At 38.5% G+C, this 14,888-nt stretch overlaps 1 protein-coding gene across 1 annotated transcript in view; it reads right to left on the bottom strand.

Annotated features, from left to right (window-relative positions):
- Positions 1 to 772: 772 nt before the first annotated feature.
- The window catches only part of PWWP3B (PWWP domain containing 3B), a 112,397-nt gene continuing 98,281 nt past the window's right edge, over positions 773 to 14,888 (bottom strand). The window contains exon 7 of the transcript XR_009698895.1: positions 773 to 815. The gene's annotated coding sequence lies outside the window, so the exon portion shown is untranslated. The remainder of the gene's footprint in view (positions 816 to 14,888) is intronic.

The raw sequence follows: 14,888 nt of genomic DNA, 5'->3' as shown, positions 1-14,888 counted from the left end.
ATACAATGGAATACTACTCAGCCATAAAAAATAATGAAATAATGCCATTTGCAGCAACATGGATGGAACTAGAGATTATTATACTAAGTGAAGTAAGTCAGACAGAGAAAGACAAATATCATATGATATCACTTACATGTGGAATCTAATAAAAAATGATACAAATGAACTTATTGATATTTACAAAACAGAAACAGACTTACAGACATAGAAAACAAACTTATGGTTACCAAAGGGGAAAGGGGGTGGGGAAGGGATAAATTAGGAGTTTGGGATTAGCAGATATAAACTACTATATATAAAGTATATAAACAACAAGGTCCTACTGTATAGCACAGGAAACTATATTCACTATCCTGTAGTTAACCATAATGGAAAAGAATATGAAAAAGAATGTGTGTGTATATATATATGTATATATCTATATTTATATATATAAGTGAATCCCTTTGCTGTACACCAGAAACTAACATAACATTGTAAATCAACTACACTTCAATAAAAATACATTAAAAAATGAAACATAGATATGAAGCCATTAAAAAGGTACAAACTCTTAGTTATAAAATAAATAAATCATGGGGATGTAATGTACAGCATGATGACTATAGTTAATAATACTATATTGTATATTTGAAAGTTGCTAAGACAAAACCCTCTTAGGTTTGCTCTTAATAAGAGATTATAATAGGTTTTTCCTTACCTTCTAAGTAATCTCCCTAGAAAGCAGAGCTTCTGTGTCTTATCAGAATAATTTCCTGTGCTTCTTGTTGGTTTATCATGTCCTTTATTTGTAAGATAACTGAGTCTTCTTACTTCTAAAAGAGAGAAGGCTGTTTTTAATCACATTACCTCCAATATTTACTTCTGAAATCTTTTATTAGTATTCTGGTTAAATAGGTGGCGAAATAGTTTCTTAGTGACCCATGATTCTAGTTAACAAAATGTACAGATCTTTTGACATTTCTAACAACTTGTGATATTTTGTCTTTCCAAATTCAAATCCTAATGAAATCTTGATTGCACAACTCTAATGATATTCTAAAAACCATTGAATTGTACACTTTAAATAGTATATATTATGGTACAGTAATTATTTCTCAATAAATTCTTATAAAAATGTTATTGAGACAACACAATGATCCATTTAATACCAATAAATTTGACAATTTAGGTAGATGAAAAAATCCTAAACCTAAGAAAAATGCAACCCTACCCCTACCCCTATGTTTTTTTTTTAACATTTTTATTGGAGTATAATTGCTTTACAATGGTGTGTTAGTTTCTGCTTTATAACAAAGTGAATCAGTTATACATACACATATATCCCCATATCTCCTCCCCCTTTCGTCTCCCTCCCATCCTCCCTATCCCACCCCTCTAGGTGGTCACAAAGCACCGAGCTGATCTCCCTGTGCTATGCGACTGCTTCCCAGTAGCTATCTATTTTACATTTGCTAGTGTATATATGTCCATGTATACACTACTACTCTGTCACTTTGTCCCAGCTTACCATTCTCCCTCCCCGTGTCCTCAAGTCCATTCTCTAGTAGGTCTGGGTCTTTATTCCAGTCTTGCCCCTAGGTTCTTCATTTTTTTTTTTTAGATTCCATATATATGTGTTAGCATACTGTATTTCTTTTTCTCTTTCTGACTTACTTCACTCTGTGTGACAGACTCTAGGTCCATCCACCTCACTACAAATAACTCAATTTCGTTTCTTTTTATGGCTGAGTAATATTCCACTTTATATATGTGCCACATCTTCTTTATCCATTCAGAGCTGAAATAAAAATCCTGAATAGCCTCTTACTTGTTAAACATTTTGAATAACTCTTCACAAACCTCTAAAAAAAACAACTCTAGTTCCAGATACTTACACAGGTGAATCCTATCACATGTTCAAGGAAAAAATAACATCCATTGTTCAGAAATTTTCAGAAAATGAGGCCAGCGTGGTGGGTGATTACTACCCAAGTTGTTTATGAGGTTTATCTACATCTGAAAAGGGCATTTTTTAAAATCTGAAAATTACAGTTGAATTTCCTTCTTGAATAGAGTCACAAAAATCAACTCAGTGATACATAAAAAGATAGTACATTACGACAAAGCAAAGATTATCCCAAGACTGCAAGATTGGTTTAATGTTTTTAAGAAATCAACCAATGGCAGACTTCCAGTTCCAGTTCCACATGTGAGGAGATTAGAGGTTGCCACTCCATCCTAACAACAAGTAAAAAGCTGAACACACTGAAAAGTCAACAACTCTTCTTTGTTTTAAAAATAAATTTATTTATTTATTTTTGGCTGTGTTGGGTTTTCGTTGCTGCATGTGGGCTTTCTGTAGTTGTAGTGAGTGGGGTCTTCGTTGCGGTGCGCAGGCTTCTCATCGTGGTGGCTTCTCTTGTTGTGGAGCACGGGCTCTAGATATGCGGGCTTCAGTAGTTGTAGGACGCGGGCTCAGTAGTTGTGGCTCGCAGGTCCAAGAGTGCAGGCTTAGTAGTTGTGGTGCAAGGGCTTAGCTGCTCCGTGGCATGTGGGATCTTCCCAAACCAGTGCTCGAAATCGTATCCCCTGCATTGGCAGGCAGATTCTTAACCACTGCACCACCAGGGAAGTCCTCAACAACTCTTCTTATATTCATAGCAAAGACAGGTCACAGGCCAAACCACTGCCTGAACACTGGGGAGACAGGAGAATACAGAGAATCCTAACTTACCAAAGCAAAAACTCAAGATCAGAAACCTCTGCAGGAACCAGTGCTGGGGCAGGAAATCTAATTGAACTGAACTCTAATTGATGTATTGCCGGAGGCTCAGTGTGAACAAGTCTGTGAGTTAAAAATGCCAGGGGGACCCAGTCATAGGGGTTCCCCACACTTTTGTGAGTTTTACCTCTAGGAGCTCAGCTAGGTTCTCACAGTAAATATGTCGTAGTAAAAACTCCTCATTCTTCCAGCAGGAGAGGGGAAAAGTAATCATTTTGAAATGTGCCAGAGCACTCTGTTCTTCTTAGCAGTGTTTGACCTCAGGATAAATTATTTAACCGGAGCCTAACCTAACCATGTAAAATTGTGTATAAAGTTCTGAGTTCATGAACAGACTGCACATGCGTGGATCTTGAGCTAAAACAATAGCTCAAGATTTGATTTGAGAACTGATCAAACAAGTAAACTACTGTCCAGATCCCACATTCCTCACTGGGTGGCACGTATATGGGCCAGATGTGAATAGCACTGCAAAGCCTTTGAAATTTGAACTGAGACTGCAACTACAGACAATAAAACTAGGATAAGAATTTGTGGCCTGAACCTAAAACAAAACAAAAGTGAACTAAACAAAAAACAAAAAACAAAATAAACATGCTTCATAGTATTAAGTCAGATACAATGTCTAACAATATAATACTAAAATGTGCAGGATATACTTAAAAATACTTGGAATAAGAAGAACCAGGAAAATGTCAAAGAATGCCAAGGGAAAATTCAAACAACAGAGGCAAATGCTAGGATGATGCAAGTATTGGAATCAGCAGAAAAAATATATTAAAGCAGCTATTATAACCATACTATGTGAAGTAATGGCTATTAGTTACAAACTAAAACAAAAATGAGAGGAGCTTCAAGATGGCGGAAGAGTAAGACACGGAGATCACCTTCCTCTCCAAAAATACATCAGAAATACATCTACATGTGGAACAACTCCTCCAGAACACCTACTGAACGCTGGCAGAAGACCTCAGACCTCCCCAAAGGCAAGAAACTCCCCACGTACCTGGGTAGGGCAAAAGAAAAAAGAAAAAACAGAGACAAAAGAATAGGGACTGGACCTGCACCAGTGGGAGGGAGCTGTGAAGGAGGAAAGGTTTCCACACACTAGGAAGCCCCTTTGCGGGCAGAGACGGCGGGTGGCGGAGGGGGGATCTTCGGAGCCACGGAGGAGAGCGCAGCCACAGGGGTGCGGAGGGCAAAGTGGAGAGATTCCCGCACAGAGGAGTGGTGCCGACAAGCACTCACCAGCCCGAGAGACTTGTCTGCTCACCCGCCGGGGCAGGTGGGGGCTGGGAGCTGAGGCTCGGGCTTCGGTCGGATCGCAGGGAGAGGACTGGGGTTGGCGGCATGAACACAGCCTGAAGGGGGCTAGTGCGCCACAGCTGGCCGGGAGGGAGTCCGGGAAAAAGTCTGGAGCTGCCGAAGAGACAAGAGACTTTTTCTTGCCTCTTTGTTTCCTGGTGTGCGAGGGGAGGGGATTCAGAGCGCTGCTTAAAGGAGCTCCAGAGATGGGCGTGAGCCGCGGCTATCAGCGTGGACCCCAGAGACGGGCATGAGACGCTAAGGCTGCTGCTGCAGCCACCAAGAAGCCGGTGTGCAAGCACAGGTCACTATCCACACCGCCCCTCCCGGGAGCCTGTGCAGCCCGCCACTGCCAGGGTCCCGTGATCCAGGGACAACTTCCCCGGAAGAACGCAGGGCGCGCATCAGGCTGGTGCAACGTCATGCTGGCCTCTGCCGCCGCAGGCTCGCCCCACATCCATACCCCTCCCTCCCGCCGGCCTGAGTGAGCCAGAGACCCCGAATCAGCTGCTCCTTTAACCCCATCCTGTCTGAGCGAAGAACAGACTCCCTCAGGCGACCTACACGCAGAGGCGGGTCCAAATCCAAAGCTGAACCCCGGGATCTGTGCCAACAAAGAAGAGAAAGGGAAATTTCTCCCAGCAGCCTCAGGAGCAGCGGATTAAATGTCCACAGTCAACTTGATGTACCCTGCATCTGTGGAATACCTGAATAGACAACGAATCATCCCAAATTGAGGAGGTGGACTTTGGGAGCAACGATATATATATATATTTTTCCCTTTTTCTCTTTTTATGAGTGTGTTTGTGTATGGTTCTGTGTGTGATTTTGTCTGTATAGCTTTGCTTTGCCCATTTGTCCTAGGGTTCTGTCTGTCCGTTTCTTTTTTTTATTACAAAAAATTTTTTTTTCTTAATAATTATTTTTTATTTTAATAGCTTTATTTTATTGTATTTTACTTTATTTTATTTTATCTTCTTCTTTCTTTCTTTCTTTTTTTTCTCCCTTTTATTCTGAGCTGTGTGGAGGATAGGCTCTTGGTGCTCCAGCCAGGCGTCAGGGCTGTGCCACTGAGGTGGGAGAACCAAGTTCAGTACACTGGTCCACAAGAGACCTCCCAGCTCCACATAATATCAAATGGCAAAAATCTCCCAGAGATCTCCATCTCAACACCAAGACCCAGCTTCACTCAACGACCAGCAAGCTACAGTGCAGGACACCCTATGCCAAACAACTAGCAAGACAGGAACACAACCCCATCCATTAGCACAGAGGCTGCCTAAAATCATAATTTGGCCACAGACACCCCAAAACACACCACCAGACGTGGACCTGCCCACCAAAGACAAGATCCAGCCTCCTCCACCAGAACACAGGCACTAGTTTCCTCCACCAGGAAGCCTACACAACCCACTGAACCAACCTTAGCCACTGGGGACAGATACCAAAAACAACGGGAACTACGAACCTGCAGCCTGTGAAAAGGAGACCCCAAACACAGTAAGATAAGCAAAATGAGAAGACAGAAAAACACACAGCAGATGAAGGAGCAGGGTCAAAACACACCAGACCTAACAAATGAAGAGGAAATAGGTAGTCTACCTGAAAAAGAATTCAGAATAATGATAGTAAGGATGATCCAAAATCTTGGAAATAGAATAGACAAAATGCAAGAAACATTTAACAAGGACGTAGAAGAACTAAAGAGGAACCAAGCAATGATGAAAAACACAATAAATGAAATTAAAAATACTCTAGATGGGATCAATAGCAGAATAACTGAGGCAGAAGAACGGATAAGTGACCTGGAAGATAAAATGGTGGAAATAACTACTGCAGACCAGAATAAAGAAAAAAGAATGAAAAGAACTGAGGACAGTCTCAGAGACCTCTGGGACAAAATAAACCCACCAACATTCGAATTATAGGGGTCCCAGAAGAAGAAGAGAAAAAGAAAGGGACTGAGAAAATATTTGAAGAGATTATAGTTGAAAACTTCCCTAATATGGGAAAGGAAATAGTTAATCAAATCCTGGAAGCACAGAGAGTTCCACACAGGATAAATCCAAGGAGAAACACGCCAAGACACATATTAATCAAACTATCAAAAATTAAATATAAAGAAAACATATTAAAAGCAGCAAGGGAAAAACAACAAATAACACACAAGGGAATCCCCATAATGTTAACAGCTGATCTTTCAGCAGAAACTCTGCAAGCCAGAAGGGAGTGGCAGGATATACTTAAAGTGATGAAGGAGAAAAACCTACAACCAAGATTACTCTACCCAGCAAGGTTCTCATTCAGATTTGATGGAGAAATTAAAACCTTTACAGACAAGCAAAAGCTGAGAGGGTTCAGCACCACCAAACCAGCTTTACAACAAATGCTAAAGGAACTTCTCTAGGCAAGAAACACAAGAGAAGGAAAACACCTACAATAACAAACCCAAAACATTTAAGAAAATGGGAATAGGAACATACATATCGATAATTACCTTAAATGTAAATGGATTAAATGCTCCCACCAAAAGACACAGACTGGCTGAATGGATACAAAAACAAGACCCATATATATGCTGTCTACAAGAGACCCACTTCAGACATAGAGACACATACAGACTGAAAGTGAGGGGTTGGAAAAAGATATTCCATGCAAATGGAAATCAAAAGAAAGCTGGAGTAGCAATTCTCATATCAGACAAAATAGACTAAAATGAAGAGTATTACAAGAGACGAAGAAGGACACTATATAATGATCAAGGGATCGATCCAAGAGGAAGGTATAACAATTGTAAATATTTATGCACCCAACATAGGAGCACCTCAATACATAAGGCAAATACTAACAGCCATAAAAGGGGAAATCAACAGCAACACAGTCATAGTAGGGGACTTTAACACCCCACTTTCACCAATGGACAGATCATCCAAAATGAAAATAAATAAGGAAACACAAGCTTTAAATGATACATTAAACAAGATGGACTTAATTGATATTTATAGGACATTCCACCCCAAAACAACAGAATACACATTTTTCTCAAGTGCTCATGGAACATTCTCCAGGATAGATCATATCTTGGGTCACAAATCAAGCCTTGGTAAATTTAAGAAAATTGAAAGCGTATCAAGTATCTTTTCCAAACACAATGCTATGAGACTAGATATCAATTACAGGAAAAGATCTGTAAAAAATACAAACACATGGAGGCTACACAATACACTACTTAATAACGAAGTGATCACTGAAGAAATCAAAGGGGAAATCAAAAAATACCTAGAAACAAATGACAATGGAGACACGATGACCCAAAACCTATGGGATGCAGCAAAAGCCGTTCTAAGAGGGAAGTTTATAGCAATACAAGCCTACCTCAAGAGACAGGAAACATCTCGAATAAACAACCTAAATTTGCACCTAAAGCAATTAGAGAAAGAAGAACAAAAAAATCCCAAAGCTAGCAGAAGGAAAGAAATCATAAAGATCAGATCAGAAATAAATGAAAAAGAAATGAAGGAAACAATAGCAAAAATCAATGAAACTAAAAGCTGGTTCTTTGAGAAGATAAACAAAATTGATAAACCATTAGGCAGACTCATCAAGAGAAAAAGGGAGAAGACTCAAATCAATAGAATTAGAAATGAAAAAGGAGAAGTAACCACTGACACTGCAGAAATACAAACGATCATGAGAGATTACTACAAGCAACTCTATGCCAATAAAATGGACAACCTGGAAGAAATGGACAGATTCTTACAAATGCACAACCTGCCGAGACTGAACCAGGAAGAAATAGAAAATATGAACAGACCAATCACAAGCACTGAAATTGAAACTGTGATTAAAAATCTTCCAACACACAAAAGCCCAGGACCAGATGGCTTCACAGGTGAATTCTATCAAACATTTAGAGAAGAGCTAACACCTATCCTTCTCAAACTCTTCCAAAATATTGCAGAGGGAGGAACACTCCCCAACTCATTCTACGAGGCCACCATCACCCTGATACCAAAACCAGACAAAGATGTCACAAAGAAAGAAATCTACAGGCCAATATCACTGATGAACATAGATGCAAAAATCCGCAACAAAATACTAGCAAACAGAATCCAACAGCACATTAAAAGGATTATACACCATGATCAAGTGGGGTTTATTCTAGGAATGCAAGGATTCTTCAATATATGCAAATCAATCAACGTGATACATCATATTAACAAATTGAAGGAGAAAAACCATATGATCATCTCAGTAGATGCAGAGAAAGCTTTCGACAAAATTCAACACCCATTTATGATAAAAGCCCTGCAGAAAGTAGGCATAGAGGGAACTTTCCCCAACATAATAAAGGCCATATATGACAAGCCCACAGCCAACATTGTCCTCAATGGTGAAAAACTGAAACCATTTCCACTAAGATCAGAAACAAGACAAGGTTGCCCACTCTCACCACTATTATTCAACATAGTTTTGGAAGTGTTAGCCACAGCAATCAGAGAAGAAAAGGAAATAAAAGGAATCCAGATCGGAAAAGAAGAAGTAAAGCTGTCACTGTTTGCAGATGACATGATACTATACATAGAGAATCCAAAAGATGCTACCAGAAAACTACTAGAGCTAATTAATGAATTTGGTAAAGTAGCAGGATACAAAATTAATGCACAGAAATCTCTTGCATTCCTATATACTAATGATGAAAAATCTGAAAGTGAAATTAAGAAAACACTCCCGTTTACCATTGCAACAAAAAGAATAAAATATCTGGGAATAAACCTACCTAAGGAGACAAAAGACCTGTATGCAGAAAATTATAGGACACTGATGAAAGAAATTAAAGATAATACAAATAGATGGAGAGATATACCATGTTCTTGGATTGGAAGAATCAACATTGTGAAAATGACTCTACTACCCAAAGCAATCTACAGATTCAATGCAATCCCTATCAAACTACCACTGGCATTTTTCACAGAACTAGAACAAAAAATTTCACAATTTGTATGGAAACACAAAAGACCCCGAATAGCTAAAGCAATCTTGAGAACGAAAAATGGAGCTGGAGGAGTCAGGCTCCCTGACTTCAGACTATATTACAAAGCTACAGTAATCCAGATAGTTTGGTACTGGCACAAAAACAGAAATATAGATCAATGGAACAGGATAGAAAGCCCAGAGATAAACCCACGCACATATGGTCACCTTATCTTTGATAAAGGAGGCAAGCATATACAGTGGAGAAAAGACAGCCTCTTCAATAAGTGGTGCTGGGAAAACTGGACAGCTACCTGTAAAAGAATGAAATTAGAACACTCCCTAACACCATACACAAAAATAAACTCAAAATGGATTAAAGACCTAAGTGTAAGGCCAGACACTATCAAACTCTTAGAGGAAAACATAGGCAGAACACTCTATGACATAAATCACAGCAAGATCCTTTTTGACCCAGCTCCTAGAGAAATGGAAATAAAAACACAAATAAACAAATGGGACCCAATGAAACTTAAAAGCTTTTCCACAGCAAAGGAAACCATAAACAAGACCAAAAGACAACCCTCAGAATGGGAGAAAATATTTGCAAATGAAGCAACTGACAAAGGATTAATCTCCAAGATTTACAAGCAGCTCATGCAGCTCAATAACAAAAAAACAAACAACCCAATCCAAAAATGGGCAGGAGACCTAAATAGACATTTCTCCAAAGAAGATATACAGATTGCCAACAGACACATGAAAGAATGCTCAACATCATTAATCATTAGAGAAATGCAAATCAAAACTACAATGAGGTATCTTCTCACACCAGTCAGAATGGCCATCATCAAAAAATCTAGAAACAATAAATGCTGGAGAGGGTGTGGAGAAAAGGGAACACTCTTGCACTGTTGGTGGGAATGTAAATTGATACAGCCACTATGGAGAACAGTATGGAGGTTCCTTAAAAAACTAAAAATAGAACTACCATACGACCCAGCAATCCCACTACTGGGCATATACCCTGAGGAAACCATAATTCAAAAAGAGTCATGTACCAAAATGTTCATTTCAGCTCTATTTACAATAGCCAGGACATGGAAGCAACCTAAGTGTCCATCATTGGATGAATGGATAAAGAAGATGTGGCACATATATACAACGGAATATTACTCAGCCATAAAAAGAAATGAAATGGAGGTATTTGTAATGAGGTGGATGGAGTTAGAGTCTGTCATACAGAGTGAAGTAAGTCAGAAAGAGAAAAACAAATACAATATGCTAACACATATATATGGAATCTAAGGAAAAAAAAAAAAGGTCATGAAGAACCTAGTGGCAAGATGGGAATAAAGACACAGACCTACTAGAGAATGGACTTGAGGATATGGGGAGGGGGAGGGGTGAGATGTGACAGAGTGAGAGAGTGTCATGGACATATATACACTACCAAATGTAAAATAGATAGCTAGTGGGAAGCAGCCGCATAGCACAGGGAGATCAGCTCGGTGCTTTGTGACCACCTAGAGAGGTGGGATAGGGAGGGTGGGAGGGAGGGAGATACAAGAGGGAAGAGATATGGGGACATATGTATATGTATAACTGATTCACTTTGTTATAAAGCAGAAACTAACACACCATTGTAAAGCAATTATACTTCAATAAAGATGTTTAAAAAAAAGACTATTATTGTCATACAAATTATGTCTGTACATATTATTAACTCATCAATGCACTTTCATTATTTTTTTCTATAGGTGTCCGTTGAATCATATGAGAAAAAAAAAGAGAAACAAACAAAAATCTCCATATCCCCTGTCTTTATATTTACTTATCTAGTTACATTTATTGGTGCTTTTTAACTCAATAATTAGTATTATTGTTTAGTGTCCTCTCATTTCAGCTTGAAAGATTCCCTTTAATATTGCTTGTGGGACAGGTCTGCTAGTGACAGACTCTCTAAGTTTTTGTTTATCTGTGAAAGTCTTAATTCTTTTTCAATTTTGAAGGGTAGTTTTTGTAGGTATATCATTCTTCATTGACAGTCTTTTTCTTTCAATACATCATCACACTGCCTCTGGGTCTTCCTGGTTGCTGATGAGAAGGAATTATCTCTCTTTTTAAAAAAAATTAATTAATTAAATTTTGGCTGCATTGGATGTTTGTTGCTGTGCGCGGGCTTTCTCTAGTTGCGGCGAGCAGAGGCTACTCTTTGTTGCGGTGCGTGAGCTTCTTATTGCGGTGGCTTCTCTTGTTGCAGAGCATGGGCTCTAGGCACGCGGGCTTCAGTAGTTGTGGCACACAGGCTCAGTTGTTGTGGCTCACAGGCTTAGTTGCTCTGCAGCATGTGGGATCTTCCTGGACCAGGGCTCAAACCCATGTCCCCTGCATTGGCAGGCGGATTCTTAACCACTGTGCCACCAGGGAAGTCCTGGAAATATCTCTTATATGTGATGAGTTGCTTTCAAGATTTTCTCTTTGTCTTGGGCTTTGAAAGTTTGATTATACTGTGCCCAGCTGTGTCTTTCTCTGAGTGCATCCTACTTGGATGCTATCGAATTTTTTGAATGTGTAGATTAATTTTTTAAACTATTTTGGGAAGTTTTAGTGATAATTTCTTCATATATTCTTTCTGCCCATTCCTCCATCTCCTTTATTTCTGAGGCTCCCATTATGTTTATGTTGATATGCTTGATTCTTCTTACATAGGTCTCTGACTCTGTTCAATTTTCTTCATTTTTTTCTTTTCTGTTCCTCAGTTTGGATAATCTTAATTGACCTACCTTCATATTAACTGATTATTTTGTTAGTTCAAATCAGCTATTGAGCTCCAATGGGAAATTTTTATTTCAATTACTGTACTTTCAACTTCAGAATTTCTATTTTCTTCTTATTCTTTTTTTAAAAAATAATATCTCTTCATTGATATTCTATATTTGGTGAGATACTTTTCTCATATTTAATTTTAATTATGTAGACATGTTTTCCTTTAGTTATTTGAATATATTTATAACAGTTGATTTAAAGTCTTTATTTGTTAAGTCCAATGTCAAGGCTTCATCAAGAATGGTTTCTATTGACTGTTTTTTTCTTTTTTCATGAGCCATACTTTCTTGGTTCTTTGCATGTTTTATATAGTTTTGTTGTTTTTATTGTTACTTTTTTCTTTAAGATAGACCTTTAAAATAATACATTGTGGCAACTCCATAAATCATATTATGCCTCCTTCCCCAGATTGATTGCTGTTTGTTCCTATTGTTATTTTTGTTTGATTATATAGTCACTTTGCCCAAATAATTCATTAGAGCCTGGATACTTTGTCATCTGTGGCCACTGAATTCACTTCTCTAATAGCTTAGTGATCAGCTAATGACTGGAAAGATATTTTTATTAAATACCTTGAACCTATAAATCTTCCAACCTTTATCTAGGTGCTTTGGATGTATGTTTTGGGATGTTTTCAATGTTCAGGTAGGCAGTTTACAACTTTGCCTACCCCTTCAGTTTCTGCTTGTGCAGAGCCTCATTGTCAGCCAGAGGTGAGACTTAGGCCTTCTCGAGTATATTCTGAGCATGCACACAGTTTTACACATGCTCATGGTCTTCTAGATCTCAGTTATATGTTGGAGCTTTTCAAAGCATCCTATGGACATTTCCTTCCCAGTTTTTCATTTTAAGTTTTTGAATAGCTTCTTGTTAGTTCTAAACAGTAGCACCACATCTGGAAGCTGAAGTGTTAAACAGTTGTTGCTGAATATTTTTTCAAATGCCCTGAGGATATGCCAGTTCACCCAAAACAGACTCTAAGTGAGAACAAATGAAGTCATGTCTGAGAATTGAGGTTTTTAGAGAGCTGCCAGACAGGTCAAATATTGACAAACCTCTGAGAATGAGATTGTTGGGGAGCTCTAAATCTTTTCTGCCTCTCCACTGGCTGCCAGGATGCAGGTTTCACAGGTTACATAATTACAAAACTGTTGGTTTTCAATACTATGACAGACCTAGGGTAAAGGGGTTCAGAATAAGCCAAATTAAAATGCCACAAAGCTTATTGTTCATAGAAGAAGGTGGTCATTTTAAAAAAAATAAATACTCCTTGGATGATTGAAAGATTTTCATTAATTTCTCGAGTTCTGGAAAGTTGATTTTGACAATTTTTTTCCAGTCTTCTCATTGCATTTATGAAGGATCAGATTTTCAGAGGTCCTTACTCCACCATTCCAGAAGTAATTCTCTAACTCATTTCTTAATTTCAGTAAGTGCTCCTTTTACTTGTGGAATTTCCATTTGGATTTGTTTATTTCCCATATAGTTCTACCCTACTTTTATTTATAAATTCCAAAATTATGTTGTCATGTGCTTAAATGTTTGTGATGACTAGTTACTTTCATTAGAGTAAAATATGCCTTCCTTTGAAAGCTATTTATCATGAATTCTACTATTTCTTGTATAGGCTTTATTATATTTGCTTTGTGGTTGTTCACATGTGCTTTCTTTCTATATTTTCCTTCTCTTTAGAGGCTTTTAAAAGGAAATATTCAGCTGCATATCTGAATCATAAAGACACTCTTCTTTTAAAAATTTCAAATGTTATAAGAATACTACAGTCCTGTTTCACGACCTGTCACCATCTTCATTCTTCTTAATTTCATATGTTACTCTATCATCAGACTATGGGATATATTTGACAACCTTTATTATGTGCATTTATTAATACATGTCCTTGCATATTACAAGGAAAAATATATTTTTCAGTTTTGAACAAAGGATACAATTTAATACTTATTGGTTTGTAAACTAATTTTTATTTGATTTTTCTTTCTATTTATTGTATTTGTATCAGCCTCATTCTTTCTAATTGATGCATAATATTCCATTTTCTGGGTAGACCATAGATTATTTATTCTTTCACACTTTGATAGACACCTACATTTTATGAAGGGATATTTTCTTGTTATTTCAGAAGAAAATGCAGTAAATAACCCTATAAATATCTCCTTATGATAAAGGGACACTGTGTGTATTGAGCACCAGTGAGGACTCTCAATAGGAGATGAGACAATTACACACCTGCTTCACTCACCTGGAAGTCATAATGGAGGTCTTGACACATAGTATGAAATGAACTATGTGTTTTTAATCAAAAATATCATTTAGTAATTTCTTACAGTAATAGGGATTTGGAAATTCTTGCCCATAGGAGGGTATGAAAGTAGGAATTCATAATAATATGAGAAACATTCAGCAAGATGGTGGAGTAAGAGGATGTGGAGGTCATCTCTCCCCATGAACATACCAAAAATACATCTACATGTGGAACAATTCTCACTGAAAACTAACTGGAAACTGGCAGAAACACTCTTGTACAACCAAGGCTGTAAGAAAGATACACACATAATCAAGTAGAAAAAGAAGAGAAGTGATTGCGTCGGAACGTATGCCCCTGGGAAGGGACTCAGAGGAAAAGGATGATTACATGGGCAGACACCCACGCTAGGAAGTGAGTGGCTTGAGCCAAAAACTGTGCACCCCAGTCCTGGATTTCTACACGGAGGAGACAAACCCCCTTGACTGGTTGGAAGACTGCTGCGACAGATAGAAGGTTGTGGGAAGCCTGGACTCAGCTGGTGAAGAGTGCATGTGCACCGGCTTACCCCCAGGCAGGGTGCAGAGTGTTCTGCCCTAGCTGCTGCCAGCTGTCTTGTGACCACCTCGCCACAAGCCCCAGCCTAAGCAAGCAAACGCTCTGCTCACTCCACATCACAGCATGGCACTGGATTTGGTGCAGCCATGACTGGGGACAAGACTCTACTGTGGGATGCAGAGGCGACCTGGTCCC

Source organism: Eubalaena glacialis, chromosome X (assembly GCF_028564815.1).
Source record: "Eubalaena glacialis isolate mEubGla1 chromosome X, mEubGla1.1.hap2.+ XY, whole genome shotgun sequence".
Lineage (NCBI taxonomy): Eukaryota > Metazoa > Chordata > Mammalia > Artiodactyla > Balaenidae > Eubalaena > Eubalaena glacialis.
Note: the sequence above shows the minus strand (reverse complement) of the source record. Positions and strands in the feature narration are given on the sequence as shown.